Source organism: Equus caballus, chromosome 6, assembly GCF_041296265.1.
Source record: "Equus caballus isolate H_3958 breed thoroughbred chromosome 6, TB-T2T, whole genome shotgun sequence".
Classification (NCBI taxonomy): domain Eukaryota; kingdom Metazoa; phylum Chordata; class Mammalia; order Perissodactyla; family Equidae; genus Equus; species Equus caballus.
Window position 1 is genome coordinate 49,424,113 of NC_091689.1, and position 23,305 is coordinate 49,447,417.

General features: G+C 36.1%; 1 long non-coding RNA gene across 1 annotated transcript; it reads right to left on the reverse strand.

Annotated features, from left to right (window-relative positions):
- Window positions 1-12,509: 12,509 nt before the first annotated feature.
- Window positions 12,510-18,280, reverse strand: LOC111773915 (uncharacterized). Its single transcript, XR_011439678.1, has 3 exons — window positions 18,190-18,280; window positions 17,586-17,801; window positions 12,510-16,089 (listed from the first exon to the last, which is right to left on the reverse strand). It is a non-coding gene; the product is annotated as an uncharacterized lncRNA (long non-coding RNA).
- Between the last annotated feature and the right edge of the window lie 5,025 nt (window positions 18,281-23,305).

Sequence of the window (23,305 nt, forward strand, 5' to 3'; positions counted from 1 at the left end):
AGATCATAAGGCCATTTTGTTTTTACTTTGTCCAAATGGCAACTGTAATCCATTAAAGTGTTCAGGATGTGGAGTGACAAGAATAGTTCTTTGATTGGAAATTGGATTCAAGAAAGTTCTAAGTGTTATTATTCAAATTCGCTAACTAAAATATCTTGAAAGTTTGGTGTAAACTTGGTCTGTTACATCTATCAATCCATTCAGCATCTCTGTAGCATGTAAAATTACCATTTTTCTTTTTTGAGGGAATGTTTGGTGAGTTGTTTCAGATACCTTATTAAATCCAGTAATGGATTGATACATGAAGAAAATGTTTCTTAGAAAAAATATTTAGAAGAAAAAAATAAGAAAAGCAGCATTTATTGAGCCTTTAAGACACTGTGCCAGGTACTTTCATGCACATTTTCTTTTGCAAATCTAGCCTGGGAAAAGGGAGGTAAAAAGAAATGCATTGGATTAAATGGTAACTAACTCTGACCCACACGCCTTCAGATAGGGGCCAAAGTCCCTAGTTAGAGTCAAAATCGCAGGAAACAAGGCACTGAAGTTCCTTTCTAACAAGTGTCGCCCTGTGGGGCTTTTGAGCTGCCATCTTGTCAATAGAGGAATTTCTTTACTCCTTTGATCTCCTGTTGTGAGGTTTCTCAATCTTGATACTATTGAGATTTTGGGCTGGATAATTCTTTGTTGTGGTCACTGTGCTATGCATTGTAGGGTGTTTAGCAGAATTGCTAACCTCGACTCACTAGGTGTTAGTAGCATCTCCCTCAGTTCTGACTACCAAAAATCTATCCACACACTGATACACCATCCCTGGGAGAGGAGGGTAAAATCATCCCCAGTTGAAAACCACTAGAGCAGTCCTTCTCAAATGATTATGTGAGAATACCTGAGAATAAGATATTGGTGTTGGTGACCAAGTTTGTGTTAATCCTTGGGGAAATAAGGAAACCTGACAACACATTAAGTCCTTCGTTCTGAGGTTACATTCTTCCTACATGTTTGGAATCAAATTGCCTTTCTTTTATAGAGTAATGGCAAAAATAAATAGTCGTACTGTTTAATTTCTTACTTTGTAAAAAAGAGGTCAGCCACCTTTTGTCAATTTCCTAATTTTTTTTTTTTTGAGGAAGATCTGCTGCCAATCTTCCTCTTTTTTTTTTTTTTTTTTTTAGCTGAGGAAGGCTGGCCCTGAGTTAACATCTGTGCCCATCTTCCTCTACTTTATATGTGGGACGCCTACCACAGCATGGCTTGACAAGCGGTGCCATGTGCGCACCCGGGATCTGAACCAGCAAACCCTGGGCTGTCGAGCAGAACATGTGAACTTAACCACTGCACCACTGGGACAGCCCCACCTAATTTTTATTTTATATTATTTTATTGACCTATGAAATCCAAAATATTCGATAACTTCTTCTGTAGAGGAAATTTTAATGGCCATCTCATCAAAAGATAAATATTCTTACAACATCTGGGAAGAAAATATCTGGGCTAATTCTGACTAAATAGAAAATAGCAAAGTTTACCTTAGAACATCATACATTCCATTCTATTCCCCTTTGAAGAACCTCACTTGTAAATTCATTTTGATAATAATGATGAAACTATTCTGGGGCATGTGCATTTTAACATAAAATGAGTGAATAATAAAAAATATTTCAAGGCCAAAAGTCTCTCTAATGGTAGAATTTCAGGCACAGGCAATTGTGGAGATATTAGGGACAGGGGATCTAGCTTAAATTATGCTAATTTTGTTTTTAAGATGAGCCCTACAAAGTGACACAATTTCCATAGAAAATATAACAAGAAAACTAAGTATACCCGCATAATGAGTAAGGAAAACATACAAAGTTTATGTTTTTCATAACATTCAAACGAATTTTTTTTTCAAGTTACAAGTATTCCTTCAATACTTTTCAACATAGATTTGAGACAAAGTTCATGGAGCATGATATTCTGTTAAGATGCTAATATGTTCCAGGCATTAGAAAAGATGGGATAATACAATTCACCAATGTGAAGCAAGCACAGTGACTGGACTTTCAACTCCTAAGAGTGAATCTAACCCCCAGATCTATACTATTGCAGGATTTTTGACAAATCACCGAAGTACTCTTTCTGGCTAGTCTGAAGAATCACATGTTTCTCTATTCCTGAGTCTTCTGTTTGGTGACTTACCTTTCCCTTCCTATTTCTTCAATGCACAAAAATCTGCTTATTTCCTGTACTGCCAACTTGGAAACATTGTTATATGCTCACAAGGGAGTATCTGAATCAGGGAGAACAGACATTGTGCTGAGACCTCTTCTGACCCTCACAGACCTGGAGTGATTTCAAAAGTCTAGTGTGAACAGGCTTCAAAGTTACAGTGACCATTTGGGCAAAAATGTAAAAGAATGCTGTCTTTGATGGTGAAAAAGGAATCTTTGTCTGAATTATTTAGCAAACTTCTAAATGCGACCATGAGAAGCCCAGGAACCTTTCTTCAGGACACTAAATGAAGAATTAAGTGGGTCTCTTTCAGTTTCCTAAAATCAGGGCTGCTGCCAGCCTATATAGCATCTTTATGTGAAGAAAAAGTAATCTCTTCTTCCAGGTGGATGCAGACAGGTGCCAAAGCATATAGCTTTTTCAGTAGAGCTTAAGCTAGGCTTCTGGCCCTCAGGTCTACTTACTTTATTCATTTCTATTTAACAATAAATATAGGCATACTCCACAGATATTGGGGGTTTGGTTCCAGACAACTGCAATAAAGTGAATATCACAATAAAGCAAGTCACAGAAATTTTTTGGCTTCCCAGTGCATATAAAAGTTATGTTTATACTATATTGTAGTCTATTCAGTGTGCAATAGCATTATGTCTAACAAAAACCAATGTGCATACCTTGATTAAAAAATATTTTATTTCTAAAATATGCTAACCATCATCTAAGTCTTCAGGGAGTGGTAATCTTTTCTCTGGTGGAGGGTCTTGCCTCAGTATTGATGGCTGCTGACCCATGAGGTTATGGTGGTTGTTAAAGTTGTGGTGGCTGTGGTAATTTCTTAAAATAAGACAATGATGAAGTTTGCTACATCAATCGACTCTTCCTTTCACAAAGGATTTCTCTGTAGCATGCAATGCTGTTTGATAGTGTTTTACCCACAGTAGAACTTCTTTCAGAATTGGAGTCAGTCCTCTCAGACTTTCCTGCAGCTCTTTCAACTAAGTTTATGTAGTATTCTAAATCCTTTGTTGTCATTTCAACAATCTTCACAGCATCTTCACCTGAAGTAGATTCCATCTCAAGAAACCACTTTCTTTGCTCATCCTTAAGAAGAAACTTCTCATATGTTACAATTTTATCATGAGATTGTAGCGATTCAGTCACATCTTTAGGCTCAACTTCTAATTTTAATTCTCTTGCTACTTCCACTAAACCTTCAGTTGCTTCCTCCTTGAACCCCTCAAAGTCATCCATGAGGGTTAGAGTCAATTTCTTCCAAACTTCTGTTAAAATTGGTATTTTGACCTCTTCCCAAGAATCATGAATGTCCTTAATGGCATCTAGAATGGTGAATCCTTTACAGAGGTCTTCAATCTATTTTGCCCAGATCCATCAGAGGAATCACTATCTCTGGCAGTCATAGTCTTATGAAATGTGTTTCTTAACAAATAAAACTTAAATGTGAAAATACTCCTTGATCCATGGGCTGGAAAATGGATGTTGCATTGGCAGGCATAAAAACAACATTAATCTTGTTGTATGTCTCCATCAGAGTTCTTGGGTGACGAGGTGCGTTGTCAACGAGCAGTAATATTTTAAAAGGAATCTTTCTTTCCTGAGCAGTAGTTCTCAACAATGTGCTTAAAATATTCAGTAAAACATGTTGTAAACAGATGTGCTGTCATCCAGGCTTTGTTATTCCATTTATAGAGCAAAGGAAGAGTAGATTTAGCATAATTCTTAAAGGCCCTAGGATTTTTGGAACGGTTAACAAGCATTGGCTTCAACTTAAAGTCACCAGCTGCATTATTTCCTGACAAGAGAGTCAAGCCATCCTTTGAAGCTTTGAAGCTAGGCATTGATTTCTCTCTAGTTATGAAAGTCCTAGATGGCAACTTCTTCCAATATAAGGCTGTTTGTCTACATTGGATATCTGTTGTTTAGTGTAGCCTCTTCCATTAATTATTTTAGCTAAATCTTCTGGGTAACTTGCTGCAGCTTCTACATCAGCACTCGCTGCTTCACCTTGCACTTTTATGTCATGGATATGGCATCTTTCCTTAAACCTCATGGACCAAACTCTACTAGCTTCAAACCTTTCTTTTGCAGCTTCCTTACCTCTCTCGGTCTTCATAGAATTGAAGAGAGTTAGGGTCTTGCTCTGGACTAGGCTTTGAATTAAGGGAATGTTGTGGCTGGTTTGATCTTCTATCCAGACCACTAAAACTTTCTCCATATCAGCGATAAGGCTGTTTCACCTTCTTATCATTCACGTGTTCACTGGAGTAGCACTTTTAATTTCCTTCAAAACTTTTCCTTTGCATTCCACAACTTGGCTAACTGGTTGGTGCAAGAGACCCAGCTTTGACTTATCTTGGCTTTCAACACACCTTCCTCACTAAGCTTAATCGTTTCTACCTTTTGATTTAAAGTGAGAGATATGCGACTCTTCCTTTCACTTGAACACTTAGAGGCCATTGTAGATTATTAATTGGCTTAATTTCAATATTGTTGAGTCTCAGGGAATAGGGAGGCCCAAAGAGAGGGAGAGAGATGGGGGAAAGGGCCGGTTGGTGAAGCAGTCAGAACACACACAACATCTGTCCATTAAGTTCACTGTCTTATATGGGTGCAGTTCGTGGTGCCCCAAAACAATTACAATAGTAACATCAGACATCACTGATCACAGATCATCATAACAAATATAACAATAATGAAAAAGTTTGAAATATTGAGAGAATTACCAAAATGTGACCTAGAGACACGAAGTAATCAAATGCTGTTGAAAAAATGGCACTGATAGACCTGTTCAATGTTAGGTTGCCACAAATCTTCAATTTGTAAAAAAGGAAACATCTAAAAAGTGCAATATAGTGAAGCACAATAAGATGAAATTTGCCTGTATTATATTTAAAGTGTGAGCTGTGAAGTCTAAGAGGGTTCAAATCTAGGTTCTTTCATTTACAAACTAATTGATATTAGGCGTGTTGAAACCTCTTGGAAACTAGTTTTCTCATCTACAAAATGAGAAAAATAATAGTACCAATCTTATAGTGTTTTTAGGAGGATTAAATGTGTTATTAGAGATAAAGTGCTTAGAACAATCCTTGGTACATAGTAAAAACTCAATAAATGTTAGGACACGTAGGGTGAGGTAAGAGATTGGACTTAAGCAAAGTAAAAATCTTGGACTTGGCCTCATGTCTACTTTTGTAGAATATGGCCATTGTACAATACACAATTGCCATGATTCCTTCTGTGTTATACACCTTATCTCTGTGGTTGGGTTAACTGATATTTCAAGCCATGGATAGAACCAGTTGTTTAGGAAAGCAAGTGGTCACCTGCTTGGTGCCAGGGCAGTGATTTGCATTGTTCCAGGAAAGAGGGAGGAGAATCAATTACTTGCTATGATTTGGACTCTGCCTAATTGGTTTGGAATTGTGCAAATTAGTACAACAATATTTGATTGATTTAGTCCAAAACAAGCATGAGGAAATTTCTTCCTTACCAACTCCATCTACCAGGACTAAAAGCAAAAATTCAAGAGTAACTGAGCTCTTATAAGGCTAGACATTTTCCTTTATGAACTAAAGACTGGATAAATAAGAAAGCACTTATTCAGGTATAGAAAATATTCTGGAGTCAACAAATCAGTAAGTTCTTTTTAGAAAGCCTTTTAAAAATATGAATAGTGTGTGTTTCCTTTTGTCCATTGACCTTTACATTATTATAAGAAGTAAAGAGAGGAACTACAAATCTATTGCCCCACATCAAACAAAGAGAAACAAATGAAGCATTTTTTATTGTAAAATATTTATTATTCCAGATAGCCTTTACCAAGAATAATGTGATCTTATTTTTAAACATGGCCTAGTTTCGAAGAAATAACACAACTACACATATTAAACCCTTTCAGAGCAAGACTTTTGGCGGCCCAGCTAGGCAAGTCAATCAGCATAACCTGTGAATCCTTTTACTTTTTCAAAGTTTTATCCTATTACATCAATAATTGAGAACATCACGTATGATTTCACTCTACATCTCTCCCAAACTTTCAAATACATTTTAATGTATTTTTCCCTCAACTCCTTCCTTTTTTTTTTTTGTCAGAAGATTAAGTGTCTCTCCTCCTTTTAAGGTCAATTCTTCCTCCACCTGCATTTTAGATCCCATTCTGTGCATGTCTTTGACATCTTACTTCTTCAACAACTGGTTCATGGCTGAAAGAAAATAATATTTTTTAATTGAATTATAATTGACATACTATATTATATTGGATTCAGGTGTATAACATAATGATTTGATATTTTTATTTATTGATATTTCATACAGGTGTTCACCGAGATAAATCTAGTTACCATCTGTCACCAAACAAAGTTATTACAATATTATTGACTATATTCCCTAGGCTGTACATTACACCCCTGTGACTCATTTATTTTACAAGGGAAAGTTTGTACCTCTTACTCCCCTTCACCTATTTTGCCCATTCCCCTACCTCCCTCCCCTCTGGCAATCACCAATTTGTTCTCTGTATCTATAAGTCTGTTTCTGTGTTGCTTTGTTTGTTCTGTTTTTAGATTTCACATATAAGTGAAATCATAGGATATTTGTATTTCTCTGTCTGTCTGATTTCATTTTACACAGTACCCTCTGTGTCCATCCATGTTGTCACAAATGTCAAGACTTCATTTTTTTATGGCTGAGTAATATTCCATTGCAGACATATGCCACATCTTACTTATCCATTCGTCTATCGATGAACACTTAGGCTGCTTTTATATCTTGGCTATTATAAATAATGCTTCAATGAACATAGGGATGCATATATCTTTTCAAATTAGTGTTTTTGTTTTCTTTGGATAAATACCCAGAAGAAGATCACATGACAGCTCTATTTTTAATTTTTTGAGGAACCTCCATACTGTTCTCCATAGTGGCTGCACCAGTGTACATTCCCGCCAACAGTGCACAAGGGTTCCCTTTTCCCCACATTCTCACTGACATTTTTATTTCTTCTCATTTTGATAACAGAAATTCTGACAGGTTTGAAGTAATACCTCATTGTGGTTTTGATTTACCTTTCCTTGGTGATTAGTGATCTTCAGCATCTTTTCACATGTCTGTTGGCCATCTGTATGTCTTCTTTGGAAAAATGTCTGTTCAGGGCCTCTGCCCATTTTTTAATTGGATTGTTTGGTTTTTTGATATTGAGTTGTATGAATTTTTTGTATATTTTGGATATCAACCCCTTATCAGAGATATGATTTGCAAATATCTTCTTCCACTCAGTAGGTTGTCTTTTCATTTTGTTGGTGGTTTCCTTCACTGTGCAAAGCTTTTTTGTTTGATGTAGTTCCATTTATTTATTTTTGCTTTTGGTGCCCTTACCTGAAAAGACATATCCAAAAAAATATTGCTAAGACCAATGTCAAAAAGCTGACTGCCTATGCCTTCTTTTAGAAGTTTTATGGTTTCAAGTCTTACATTTAAATCTTTAATCCATTTTGAGTTTATTTTTGTATATAGTGTAAGAAAGTGATCGATTTTCACTCTTTTTGCACGTAGCTGCCCAGTTTTCCCAACATTATTTTTTGAAGAGACTGTCTTTTCCTCATCCTATATTCTTGCCTACTTTGTTATAGATTATTAATCACATAAGCATGGGCTTATTTCTGGGCTCTCTATGTGTCTGTTTTTGTGCCAGTACTATACTGTTTTAATAACTATAGCTCTGTAGTATAGTTTGAAATCAGAGAGCAGGGCACCACCAGCTTTGTTCTTCCTCAAGATTGCTTTGGCTATTCAGGGTCTTTTGTGGTTTCATATAAATTTTAGGATTATTTGTTCTAGTTCTATGAAAAATTCCATTGGTCTTTTGGTAAGGATATTGAATCTGTAAATTGCTTTGGGTAGTATGGACATTTTAACAATATTAATTCTTCCAATCCATGAGCATAGTATATCTTTCCACTTATTTGTGTCATCTTTAATTTTTTTAAATCAATGTCTTATAGTTTTCAGAGTACAGGTCTTTCATCTGCTTGGTTAAATTTATTTCTAGGTATTCTACTCTTTTTGAATGATTGTAAATGAGACTGTTCTCTTAATTTCTCTTTCTGATAGTTTATTAGTGTATAGAAATACAATAGATTTCTGTGTATTAATTTTGTATTCATTATTAGTTCTATTAATTTTTTTGTGGCATCTTCTATATATAGTATCATGTCATCTGCAAATAGTGACAGTTTTACTTCTTCCTTTCATATTTGAATACATTTTATTTCTTTTTCTTGCCTAAATGTTGTGTCTAGGACTTCCAATACCATGCTGAATAAAAGTGGCAAGAGTGGGCATCCTTGTCTTCTTCTCGATCTTTACCTTGTTCTTGATCTTAGAGAAAAAGCTTTCAGCATTTCACCACTGAGTATGATCTTATCTGTGAGTTTGTCGTATATGACCTTTATTGTGTTGAGGTATGTTCAGTCTATACCCCCTCTGTTGTGAATCTATCTACAGGGCTTGAATTCCAGAGGACTATAGCAAACAAGGAGTCAGTTGTTAGTTGGGCATGTGAGCACTCCCTGAGGCTATTCTCCCTGCCCCCCTCAGTGCAGAGAGAGCAGACCAAAACATCCATCTCCCAGTTTTTTCCTTGGAAGGAGTTTGACTACACACTTTGCCAGCTGCTGCCTGAGGGTCTAGCTTCTAATTAGTCCACATCCAAGTGCTTAGTGGGATATTCCCCACAGCCTAAAAGAGCTGCTGAGCACTTCCCTCACCTTCTCCCCTTGGCTCACTCCAACAATGAAACCAAGTCTTCAGCTTCTCCCTAGAAGGAGATTGTCCACACATTTAGCATCTAAAACTGTTACAGCTGCCACCTAAGGGACTGTCTCCCAAAGCACTCAGCTCTGGGAACTGATGGGGCTCAGCACTCATGAGTCATCTGAGACCACACACAAAAACAAGATGGTTCTATTTGGGCACACAAGCACTCCTAGTAGCTATTCCCTCTGGCTTAACATAGAGTGAGTAAGCAAAAGCACCCATCTCCCAGTTTCTCCCTGATATAAGCTAGACTTTGTCACTAATGTCTTGACTTTCCCAGCTGCTACCTGAGGTCAGGCTTCCAATTGGCTCTCATTGGGGAGCTGGAGGGGTGGGTAACTAGTAGTCCTCCAGGAATCTGAACATGAGTATGGGCATTTCCCATGCCATTAAGACACTGATAGGTCTTGGCACACTCTCAACTATTAGGAGCCACTAAGAACAAAGATTTGTGGCTTGGACAATAACAAAGGTTTGAGAGGCAACCAGGAGCTTGGGCCAGGCTGATTGACAAGATTCATCTCCTACATGAAGTCAGTCTGTTAAGACTGGGAGAGGTATCTGTTTAATTAATGTGCAGAAACAACACAGAGAGTCAAGGAAAATGAAGAAACATTAAAATATGTTCCAAAAAAAAAGAACAAGATAAATCTCCAGAAACCAACCTTCATAAAACATAGATAAGTGATTTACCCAATGGGAGTTCAAAATAACAGTCATAAAGCTGCTCACAGATATCAGGAGAACAATACATGAACAAAGTGAGAATGTCAACAAAGAGATAGAAAGTAGAAAAACGTATCAAACAGAACTCATAGAGCTGAAGAATCCAATAATTAACTGAAAAATTCAATAGAGGGATTCAGCAACACACTAGGTCAAATAGAAGAATAAATCAGCAAGCTTGAAGACAAGGCAGCAGAAATAATTTAATCAGAGGAGAAAAAAAGAAAAAAGAATGCAAAAAGAGTGAAGATAACATATAGAACTTATAGGATACCAATAAGCAAACCAATATATGCATTATAGGTATCTCAAAATAAGAAGAGGGAAAGAAAGCCTGTTTAAAGAAATAGTAGCTAAAGATTTACCTAACCTGGGGAAAGAAATACATCCAGGTCCAGGAATCCCAGAGAGTTCCAAATAAGATGAACCCAAAGAAACCCTCATTGAGACACATAATTAAATTGTCAAAAGTTAAAGACAGAGAGCCTTAAAAGAAGCAAGAGGAAGCAATTTGTGACTCTTGAGGGCATTATGCTAAGTGAAATAAGCTAGGAAAAGACAGATACAGTATGAAATCACTTGCATATGGAATAAAAAAAAAATTGTTGAACTCATAGAACAGAAAGTGGAATATTGAGTGCCAGGAGCTGGGGAAAATGGGGATAGGTTGGTAAAAGGGAAGAAACTTTCACCTATAGGATGAATAAGGTGTGAGGATCTAATGTATAGCATGGTGACTATAGTTGATAGAAAAAAAAAGATATGCACTGAAAACCAGGTGCTTCCAATTATCATGTTAAAGCTCCCATTTATTGCAGAGTAACCCTAAAATTAAAATGTCCCATTATTCTATGTCTTTAAGCAAAGGCTGAATAGTTTATTCGAGAGGGATTTTTTTTTTTAAGTGGCCTACTATGGTGAAAGGTTGAAAAATATGTTTCCCAAGGTGTTTCCTAACACAAAGTTTCTTTAAAGCCATCACTTGCTGAACACATGCTATGCACCAGGCACTATTCCAAGTGCTTTACATGTGGACCTCATTTAAATCACATTATCAGTCCTAGGAGGTGGTTACTGTTGTCATTATCCCCATTTTACAGATAAAGAAACTGAGACATTGCAAGATTAGTTAACTTATTCAAGGTCACATAGGTAATAAGTGGCTCCCTAGTCTGCCTCCAGGGACCATACCTCTTAACCACTATGCAATACTGATTTTCTCAGTTTATATATGTCACATGGTCTGCTCTAATACTCAAATACCTGCATTCTAATCCTAAAATTTTAAATATCTCTGTGATACAAGTTATTTTATTTCCCAATCCATGTTTTCCTCAATCTCTAATGGGTAAATTCATCTCTAAATTCATTTCCAGATCTGGATCCTTAGAATTTAATTTGTGTAAAAGTCTATATCTAGGGTGAATTCAGGTTTCAGGTAGTAAGGGAGTCTTTGAGGTATGGAAGAAAACTACAATTTAAATTGTGTGTTTTTTTCTTATAAGCTACAACACAGATTTTGGTTTTGTATTGAAATAGATTATGTTTGGGCAAGAACTATATGTTAAATATCTTTCCACCTCACTGTGGCCACACCCTATAATCCACTGACTATTTGATAAGCACTTTCCACACTGCAAATATTCAATATTTACTTGTTGATAACGAGCAGTTAGATAGATTACTTACTCAATTAATGAAAACCTGCTTTTTAGCCAAGACCATTTAATATCTATGTGACAAGAGAAAATAATTCTGTATTCTGTGATTTCCTCCTCTTCTAAGTGACTACAATAAAGTGTTGCCTCGAGAGAATAATAATGAGAGAGTTATGATTTTACACATCTGCCCACATCAGTGCCCACCTTGAAAACTGTCGCTACATTATCAAAAATTTAAAGGTAAGAAATTGTGTCTATTTAGGTAAACTTTTAGACTCTAGTTAGATGACCATTTGCTTGTAGGGGATTTAAGAATTCCTATATTTTGCAGATATTAATAACAGTTATCTAGATAACCCCTAGAGAACTAAATAAAGAAATGTTGGAGATGTTCTGTTTATCTACTTTCTTAAAATCCAGCTTATACTTAGTTTGAAGTGGAAGTGCAGAATTCAACCTGGAGACATACATGTTTAATTGTAATTATTCAGACCGAGGCTTGGGGTTTGTAGGTTATGACTGGGTTTGAATATTGAGCAAGCCTGTAATACAGCATTTTCTCCATTTAAGTCCTAAGAAAATATAATGGCACTGCCAAATACTGTCATACTGAATTTGTAATAGACCTAATTTCATGTTTGCATGCATCAGGGCCCAGTCAGGAGACAGAAATCACACAATTTAATATAGAAAATTACCAATATGATTGAACATGATAATTAATATAAATGATTGAATATTTATGGTTCAATGCTTACAGAGAAACAAGAATTAATATACAAGATAATATCATTAGTCTGTTCATTAAGGACATTTTTATACTTTATTAAGACGGTAAATTCAATATAATGTAGACATTGTTCTATTTAATTTACTTATAAGGTAATTATATTTCGTTAAATTTATTTTTATCTTTAGTTAAATTTATCATCTACTTGTGTATTTATATATCTTTATATGTGTAAATGCATGCATAGAAATGTGTTAATAAACCCTCTACTACAAATTTTCACATAAATGGTATACAAGAGTAAAACTAAAATTTTTCCTTTTTTCTGTTCCAGAAAAGAGACGCTCTTTTTTGTTCACCAATATATTCTGATAAACTTGCTCTTGATGTATTTTAACAAGAGCTCCTTTTTTTAAATATTAAAAGTTCCTATTAATCTTGGCTTCTTGTTGAAATGTGTTTTTAAAACACAATATTTTATTTATATTTGGTTTCCTTTGGCACTAGCAAATTTTACTTTTCTCAAATTTAGGTCTCAAAGTAGGAACAATAGAACTGTTAAGATATCTTTTTATGTATAATCCATTTTTGGGTCCTAGAAAGGCCCCTGGGTAACACATTTGCTCCTTTATTTTACTTGAAGAAATGGAATAAGAATAATAAAAATAATCGTCTGTTTGTCAGTCTCAAAATTTGATTATTTCAGAATACTGTGAGAACACTTGTTTATCAAACTTAAGTTAAAAGAAAAGAACTGATAAGTCTAGAAGAAAGTACATTTTCCTAGGTTTATTGATATATAAGTTAAATAATATAATGTAAATATGTTACAATGATTGTATACTTTTCAGATTTAAAAAAGGGTACTCATGTTTAAGCACAAAGACTGGTATAATAATTATTTATGAAAATATTTTTGCTACTAGGATTCTAGATTTCAATACTCTTGTCAATGATGGCACTTGGAGTGATGTCAAAGTCCTCACACTGTTTATCTCTTCCTCACGTGTCACTCTCCATTGCTGTAACACGCTGAAGCCAAGAGTGCTCCTTCCTCCACTAAAAAAAAAGAGAATCCCTGAACGTTTTAATCTCAGTTAGAAAATTATCAATGCTTTACACAGACCTTTTGAAAATTCCCCTGGATAATTCTGATTCAATTTTGTTTTATAATGGTTTACACTTAAAAACAAAAACTTGAAATTATCAAGCAGGCTATAGAATTACAGATTTAAATTTAATCTTGGAACATGAACCTCTCCTTGAATTTAAATCAGTCCGTATGACTAAGAAAATTATCCTCATTTGGGCTTTCCAGGTAAAAAGAGATGAAGATCAACATTTAAACATTAAATGATCATGTTCCATGCGCTTGGTCATTGTTTGCTTATTTGGAGAACTACTTTTCATTGACAGCAGTATTAAATACCTTTATAAGGCTTTACTTTTTACTCAAAAGCTTCATTGGTCTCATCCTCAATCTTCAGAGAAAAGTAGAGAGAACAAATGGAATTCAAAAACCAAAAATTGGCAAATCTCTCAGAGCCTCTAGAACCTCCATGGCCTAAGGTATTTCCATAAGCCTTGATACAGACTCTCCTTATGGATTAATAACTGGCCACCCCACATATTTAGGGTACTTCCCTATTGTGAACAGATATGACTAGACACAACCAGTCTTATCATTAAACAGATACAAACAGTTTTTCTAAAATAATCTGTCAAGCACCCCCCTTCATAACTTGAACATGGAAATTTATTCTTCTCAAAGAACACCATAAAAAACTCCATCCTTTCCCTTCGAAGGAAAGAATTTTACTAGGTACTGTAACAACTAGCACAGCAGGAAAACTCCAAAGGTGTTGATCCTTGGATTCATGTTTCCCAATTAAGGAGACATACACCATCTTCTCTTGACCACTGGATATCACTGGGTTCTCCATTCCATTGGGAGACTTTAAGTTGAGGATTCTTAAGTGCCCTCTTAAGAGACAATTGTGTGGAGTATAAAACTTTTACCCAAGATGATAGAACAAAATTTTCTTACTCTCTATCATCTTATTTCTTTCCCTTTCTTCTTCTCTAGTCTTGCCTACCACTGTATTTTAACACTCCATTTTGACGGAGTGATTTCTCAACAAGCTCCCTTAAGGGAGCTATTCTTCAATTCTTTTTGACACCCTATGGTCATTTATTACTTAAGGAAAAACAAAATTTCCTTGTACATTTTCTTCATACCGGAGTTATTACTTTGAATTAACTGATGGTAACTCTATTATCTCTGATCTCTTCTTGCCATTGAGCATCTAATAGCTGTTCTCTTTGAAACATACCTTCTCAACAGGATTGACACAACCCTCAAGGGTGCAAAAATCAGTTCTTATGGGTTGAAAATGTCTTACTCTTTTGATGTACAAGCATGGTTATACATACAGTACATAAACAGATACACAGTATATATCTATATCTATGGTATTAAGATTGAGAGGGTATGGCAAATAGAAACAAAACACCTAAAAAGTCTGTTTAGAAGACAAAATTGAAAAAATATTGAGAAACATTGCTAAAATATTTCAGAATGCAGATTTTCTTTTACAGATCTTGTATGGTACTTAAATTACCCTTACATTATTAATTCCAACCTTTATACCAATTGGACCTTGACCCTACCCCCAACAAAATACTTCTATTGAGGTCATTGTATCCTTACCAGATAAACCCAACCCATCAGAAGTGAGTATAATTTCAGAACTATCATTGTTAGAATAGTCTGTCTTCTGTTCTCTCAGAAACACTCCAGCATGCTTTGCAGGAACTATTTAATTCTACTCATAAAATCTGACCTCCTTGAGGGACCAGTGATTGATTCACTCCAGTTAAAATGAAGGATACTTATCCTACCAAAGGGGATGTACACTTCTAGTGTACTGCTGCTTCTGTGGACATCACTTCTGCTCTTAAAACCCAGCAAAGAATTTTAAGTCCATTAGCCAAGTTTAGCATAGCCTATGATTTCCTCTTAAGGAACTCCCAAGAGGGTGTTGTGTTATAGCAAACACTTCTTTCTGTACCTCATATATGTGAACAGTCAAGTAAACAGCCCATGACTAAGCTAAAAGAAAAAGCCACTTGGCACTTTAAAACAGACCTGTAAAGGACATGTTTTACTGGTCTGGGTTTGATTATCCAGGTCCCTGGTTTCATGGTATATTTCAAGGACTAAAACAATCTTATTGTCTGTGTTGCAGCTGGCTATTTGCTTTCTATCCAAAGTCTTAGGTGCTATTGCACAGCCATTATCACATCATGTGATGCAACAACTTGTCTTGACAATAGCAGCATGATGGACTAACCCTAGTCCAACTACAAATAGCATTCTCTGGAAAATCTCCTGATTCACAGAATTTCAACAATGGTGAAGATCTGGATACCACAGATTAATGTCTTATGACTTGAATTCATCTGATTGACTTTCTTTCTTTCTTTCTTTCTTTCTTTCTTTCTTTCTTTCTTTCTTTCTTTCTTTCACAGTAACATTGGATTATAACATTATATAGCCCTCAGATGTACATCACAATATACCTTGAACACTGTGCAGATCACATCATGTTCACCACCCAAAAACTAATTATAATCCATCACCACACATGTGTGCCTAATCCCCACTTCTGCCACCCCCCACCATGGTAACCACCAATCCAATCTCTTCTGCTATGTGTTTGTTTGTCCTTGCTTTTATCTTCCACGTATGAGTGAGATCATATGGTATTTGACTTTCTCCCTCTGACTTATTTCGCTTAACATAATACCCTCAAGGACCATCCATGTTGTCACAAATGACCAGATTTCATCATTTCTTATTGCTGAGTAGTATTCCATTAGTATATATACCACATCTTCTTTATCCATTCATCCCTCTATGGGCACCTAAATTGAAAAGAAGACGTGAAACTGTCACTCTTTGTAGATGACACACTTTTATATATAGAAAACCTTAAAGAATCCATTAAAAAAGTTTAGAAATAATAATGAAGAAGTCACAGGATACAGAATCAACATACAAAAATTGATTGCACTTCTATACATTAATAATGAAGCAGCAGAAAGAGAAATTAAGAATACAATCCCATTTACAATTGCAACAAAAAGAATAAAATACCTAGGAAAAAACTTAACTAAAGAGGTGAAAGATCTGTACACTGAAAACTACAAAACATTGTTGAAAGAAATTGAAGGCGACACCAAGAAATGGAAAGATATTCCATGCTCTCGGATTAGAAGAAATAATATAGTTAAAATGTTCATTCTTCCCAAAACAATCTATAGGTTTCAATGCAATCTTGATCAAAGTTCCAATAACATTTTTGACAGAAATAGAACAGAGAATCCTAAAATTTATATGGAAAAACAAAAGACCCCAAATAGCCAAAGGAATCCTGAGGAAAAAGAACAAAGCTGGAAGTATCACAATCCCTGATTTCAAAATATAACACAAAGCTATAGTAGCCAAAACAACATGGTACTGGCACAAAAACAGACACACAGATAAATGGAACTGAACCAAGAGCCCAGAAATAAACCCACACATTTATGGACAGTTAATATTCAACAATGGAGCCAAGAGCATACAATGGAGAAAGGAGAGTCTCTTCAATAAATTACGTTGGGAAAACTGGACAGCCACATGCAAAAGAATGAAAGTAGACCATTATCTTACATCATGCACAAAAATCAACTCAAAATGGATTAAAGACTTGAATATAAGACCCGAAACCGCGAAACTTCTAGAAGAAAACATAGGCAGTACGCAATTTGACATCAGTCTTAGCCGCATATTTTCAAGTACCATGTCTGACCGGGCAAGAGAAACAAAAGAAAAAATGAACAAATGGGACTACATCAAACTAAAAATCTTTTGCACAGCAAAGGAAGCCATCAACAAAACGAAAAGACAACCTAACAATTGGGAGAAGATATTTGAATTCATCTGCCTTTAACCAAAAACAGGGGATTAAGATAGAAAAAAGCATCCCTGAGGGTTCTTCATCCCTGAGAGCTCTTAGCCAGTGTGCCCTGCTTAACATTATAATTTCACAGAATACAAACATTACACAATGTCACTCTGGAACCATGATAGAGTGAGACAAAAACGAGGCCACTCCTTGATCATAGCTAAGCACAGACAAAAATCGGAACACTGTGAAAACTACAAAAATAACTAAATTATCTCCCTCTCCCAGCTAACATAAGTGATTGCAGATTCTTTCCCCATTACAACTTAAGTCTTGCTATGTTCTGCCTGCCTCCTGCATTAAAACTATTAAGAAAGCTTCAGCAATTATACAGGGTTATACAAGTGAAAGGAATCAAAAACTCCAAAATTATACTTAAGTGAAGTTTTAATAAAGGAAAAAATCTGATACCACAGGAGAAAGAAAGCACAGGTAAACATCAGGAAGATCCTAGACGTCCATGCATATCTTCCAGGGTCTTCTTCCAATCATGCAGGACATGCTCTGTCTCTGGAACATGAACCATCATGTTGTGTGTGCAGTATCTCAGTCTTGGAGAAATCAAGACACAAGTTTATTGAGTGTTCTTTTATCCCTCTCTTGTCACATAGCCAAAACCTGTTAAACCTGGTACAGAACAACAATTTACACATTTTCAGTAAAAAATGTATTCAAGCTGATATAGGGCACATGCATGTGCTTTCTGGCACATTAAACATCACATTATAAATCATTAGCTAGTGCATTCATTCCTGCCTTGCCTATGTTTTCAGATGCCCCTGGAGATAATCACGGAGCTACCAAGGAACAGCTGCAGGTTAGCCCCATCCCTCTACAATGCTCAATAACCAAACTGCTCAGTGAACCAAAATGCTGATTTCTGGCAGCATCAAATCCAGAGCAAGCCTCACTTTATTGAACTTTCCCCCAATCACTTACCACAAAGCCAAATCCTCTAACAAGCCCTTCCTAATACCTTTCTATTGAAATGCTCAACTGTTTAGGATAAAATTACCTTATAGCCGAATTGGATAAAAAAATGTATAGTCTTATCTCTGGGGACTCTTGGTTGTCTGCCTTTGACTCTTGGCAAAGACAAGAGTAGTGGAATTGATAATGTGCTGTTTAAAGTTTAAACTCACATGGCAACCTCTAGGGCCAGTTGTTGACTCATGGTTTTCAACCGGCACAACCAGTTAGGTAGCCTAACTTGAAAACATGACCAGTGGGGAATAAAAACTCAGAGGGGAACTTCTTTCTTGAGCTTTCCCAGAACTACAAGTCCTTACACAGATCTTGGTAGTTTAATCTGAAGGCAGAACGCAGGTGATGTGTGAATAAGAACCCTGGGGAGATTGCCCTTGGAAGTCTCCAGGATCCCAAATGTTTGTCTGCATTCTCTTTTTCTTGTTGCACTGCCTCTGTGGCCTTTAGTTAAAGGCCTTACGTGAGTATGCTCTGTGAGTCTTAAGATTTCTTTCAAGTGAGGCTAGAAATAAGTCCATGCAAAGGAGCCAAGAAGATACAATGGGGAAAGGACATTCGCTCCTATAAATGGTATTGGGAAAATTGAACAGCCAAATGTAAAGGAATGAAACTGGACCTCTATCTTATACCATACACAAAACCTAACTCAAAATGGATTAAAGATTTGAATCTAATAACTGAAATCACAAAACTCTTAGAAGAAAACATAAGTGGTAAGCTCCTGGACATTGGTCTTGGTGATGAATTTTTGGATTTCACACCAAAAGCAAAGGCAACAAAAGCAAAAATAAACAAATGGGACTACATCAAACGAAAGAGCTTCTGCACAGCAAAGGAAACCATCAACAAAATGAATAGGCAACCTACCAGAATGGGAAAGAATATTTGCAAATCAAATATCTGATAAAGGGTTAATATCTAAAATATATAAAGGACTCATACAGCTCAATAGCAAATAAACCTCCAAACAATCCAATTAAAAATGGGCAGAGGATCTGAATAGACGTATTTCTAAAGAAGACAAACAGGTGGTCAACAGACACGTGAAAAGATGCTCTACATCACTAATCATCAGGGAAACGCAAATCATGGAGAAAATTCACACTACAATAGAGAGGTTAACATTCAAATAGGCATGCTGGAAAGTGGAAGAAATGCTGAAATAGAAAGAAGCAAAGACTGATCATTTGGGAGAAATCTAATTTGTAGTCCTGGCTCTGTCAATGTTTAATTTGTGACCTTACCTAAGTCAGGTGTGAGTAGCTCTCACATGTAAAGTGAGGAAATTGGACTCAGGAATCTTTGGCTTTCTTTCCACTTGTAAAAAGAGTCACTTCTCTTTTTGTTTGACTTGAATGTGGTAACTCTCTAACAGTGTACTTTCAGAGTCTTAGTCCTCAGAGACAATGACACTGGAAGGAAATGTCTGATAAACTCAACTGACATTCTGTTGCTGTGAATAGGTTCCTATGGAGAAGGAAACATAGTTCCTCTTAAAATATGTACATATGTGATTACAGATGCCATAAAACATCTCTGTGCACTCTGCTTGCAGTATATGGATAGGTGTTTCCAAAAACACATTATAGATATATTGGGTTTCTGTAGTTGTTACCATAGAGATACTTAATTAGAGCCAATTACTCGTCTTCCTGCTCCTATGCACTGCCATCCCATATACAAGCAAGGAGGAGAGAGTAATGTAACAAAATAATAAAGGATGAAAAGGCAGTAGGCAATAGGACATATGATGAGGACCTGGCAATTAAATGATAAATTTCTTTGATAAGAAAATGAAATAGACCTGGTTCTGAATGAATTACCCTGTGAACTTTATCTTTCTCACACAGCAGGCAATTCATCTTGTTCATGATCCTCTGGAACTTTCTGACATGCCACATCCGGGAGCCTGGTGATCTTTTACTGCTTTCCAGTTGCTTCAAAAGGAACTAGATCTTCCTCATTGTTAGAAAGCTATTTGCAGCTTCTTTTCCTCCTCAAAACTAAAGCCCATTCACTAGGAAAAACATACTTTCAAACTAAGTGACATATTTTATTGATTCAAAGTCCGTTTTTTCTCCTCCATTCTAATTTTTGTGGGTATAATCACAGAATTGTTGAATCCTTCTATTGGAAAGCGCATTTTGTGGCCATCTAGTACCAATATCCCAATTAACAGGAGAAATTTCTCCATGTACACTGTGTGGAGCATGATACAACTAGAAATAATTTTCAAGGGTTACATAAAAATTGATGAAAAAATTTTCACCAGTTCTGGTTCTCTACCTCTCTTTGTACCCATGCCCTTTGTAATATGACTTTGCATCTCCTCCTAGCAAGAGCAGAAGTCTGTTTCCCCCGCCCCTTGAATCTGGTCTGGCCTTTTTACTTGATTTGTCCAAAAGAATGTGGGGAGAGTGACAGTGTTCACTCACAAACCTAGGTTCCTCTACCCCTTGGAACTCTGCCCAGCCTCCATGTGAACCACTTGAGATAATGTGATGGAGAATAAGAAACATGTAGATCTGTCAGCCAACTGGACAATGAGTCAACTGACCCACTGGTGACTGACGTCACCCTGGACCAGCCAGTCCTCAGCAGATCAGTCAGTTGCCCACAGATGCGTGAGTGAACTCAGACAAAATCACATGAATTAGGATCAGATCAATAGAATCTTCCAGCTAAACTGTAGTCTCACAAGCAAAACTAAATCGTGTTTTAATCAGTTGAGTTTTTGGGTGGTTTGTTATGTAGTAAAACCTTAACTGATTCAAGTAGTAAGTACAGTTGTACTTCCTGTTTTAACTATAGTCCTATTTAGCATTATATGATTCCACTATTTAAATTTGAAACATTTTTGAATAATTAGGTGCTGATTTGTCTGTTCTGATTTGATTGGTTAGAAATTTTGGGGGTTATTTTGTTTAGCAATTATTTGTCTGAACTGTTTTTGTCTGTCTCTGGCTGATGACTGCAATGGATGTTCCTTTAGGAAAGAATACTAATAAGCCAGAAGCTGCTCAATTACATGCTAAGCCGGTGTGAAAATTTTACAATAAATATGATAAATAGCCCTAAAGACCTACATTTGTCTTAGCATGATAACAAAATTGAGAGAGAAAGAAATTGAAAATATATTTAATACAAAGAATATTAACCAGTTTGAAAGTATAACAAGATTTCATAGAAAACAGCATTTACTGAAGTCTGAACCAATCATGAGTAGCTCCAGAGAAGACAGACTTAATTTGAGTCAAAAAATATTCAAAGTTTTCAACAGGTAAAGAAGAAAATAAGGGTATTCAATTAGAAAAACAGTATGAGCAAAGCCATTTTTATCCCATATAGCATCTCCTGACACATTGTTTTATTAGCTACCTACAATTTCCTCCAAAGCTTAAGCTCTGACATGGAATGTTTATACTTCTTTTTGTGTCATCATCCATTCAATAGTCACTGAGTGCCTACCACGTGCCCGGCATTTTTCTAGGTTCTTGGGATTCATCAGTGAAGAAACAGGCAAAGATAACTGTGATTGAAGACTTTGCATTCTAGATCCACCCCTCCATTGGAGATTAGACAAAATCACTTAATCTTTAATTTAAACATCCTATATTCCCTTTAGCACCAGACAAGAAAATGAAATAAAGTAGTAACAATTGGATACTGTTTTTCATGCCTGAAAATAATTACTAATGAATAAAAATACCTGAACAAAAACTTGGAGAAGAAAATGAGCTACCTGAAGAGCAATTTCAGTCAAAATTGGAATTACCTTTAGGGATTATGCCTACTGAATGCCTTTGCCTTGGAATTTTTAGCCATGTAGCAGTTACCTACTTCCTAAAGTAGAACATTGAAAATTTCCCATGTAGCGCAAAAGATAAACCCAAAGCACACTGTGATTGTGCAGCATTCCAATGTTTATTTTGAAAGAGCCCTGATTGATTGTTTTGAGATCAAAGAGAGCAACTGGCTTCATATACCTGGGGGATCAGACTTGGGTCCTAGCTCTCTTAGTGAATCACCTCCCAAATGTTGACAAATCATTCTATGCTGCTTGTATTATTATTTGAAAAATGGTCCTTTTAGAAAAACTGCTCTTGTAACTCAGCCACCCTGCTGAGGTTCCAGGCAGCAGTCATAATCAAAAGCCACATGTGAGTGAGGGAGGCCTGGTGATAACTCCAACCCCAGTCACCATCTCACTCCAACTACATCAGAGACCCCAAGCAAGTACCGCCTAGGTAAGCCCATTCAATGCATAAATTTGAATACATAATAATTTATTTGTTCAGGAAATATTCACTGAGCATCTACTATGTGCCAGAACCATGCACTGGTTAATAAAACCATGAAGGTCCTTGCTTTCATGGAACTCATATTCCCATGGAGAGAGTCTAATACTAAGAGCAGTAGTAGTAGTAATAGTAACCAATAATAACAGCAACAACAACAAAATAATAAGCAAATAATTTTCCAATTTCATATATTATGAAATAAGTAAACAAAGGGTTGCAAAAGGACAAAATGGATAAACCCGTTCTGACTGATATAGAGCTATTTTTTCTTTGTTTTGTTTTGCTTGGTTGGAAGAGAACGAGCACAGCCACAAAAACAAAAACAAAGCCGAAAAAATCCACAAGGTGGCAGAATGGAGTTCATCACAAACAGTTGCAGAAGTAAACTTGAATTGCTGCCAAGGAGTAGACTAAAAGATGTCCCCACCAGACCAGCTTAAGTTAGTTGCTTCATGACTTTATAGGTGTTTAGAACTCAAAATTTTATTTTTTTATAATTATCTTTTTACCCTTAATTCCTGGATTTTCCTTTCCCAACCTGCTTGGTATGGAAGTCTAAAGTTATTCTTGTTTACCCTACCTGCATTATAAAGAGCAGAATCTGATTGCTGACTGCCTACACATCTATAGATTGGAAACAATGGTTAAAAAAAAAAATCTAGTTTTCTCTGCTTTGGCCACGTGGGCTCTGATCCCAGGCATGGACCTATACCACTCTGTTAGCAGCCGTGATGTGCTGGCGGCCCACATATTAAAAAAATAGAGGAAGACTGGCACAGATGTTAGCTCAGGGTGAATCTTCCTCAGCAATAAAAAAAAAAAAAAAGAAAGACAAAACTAGGC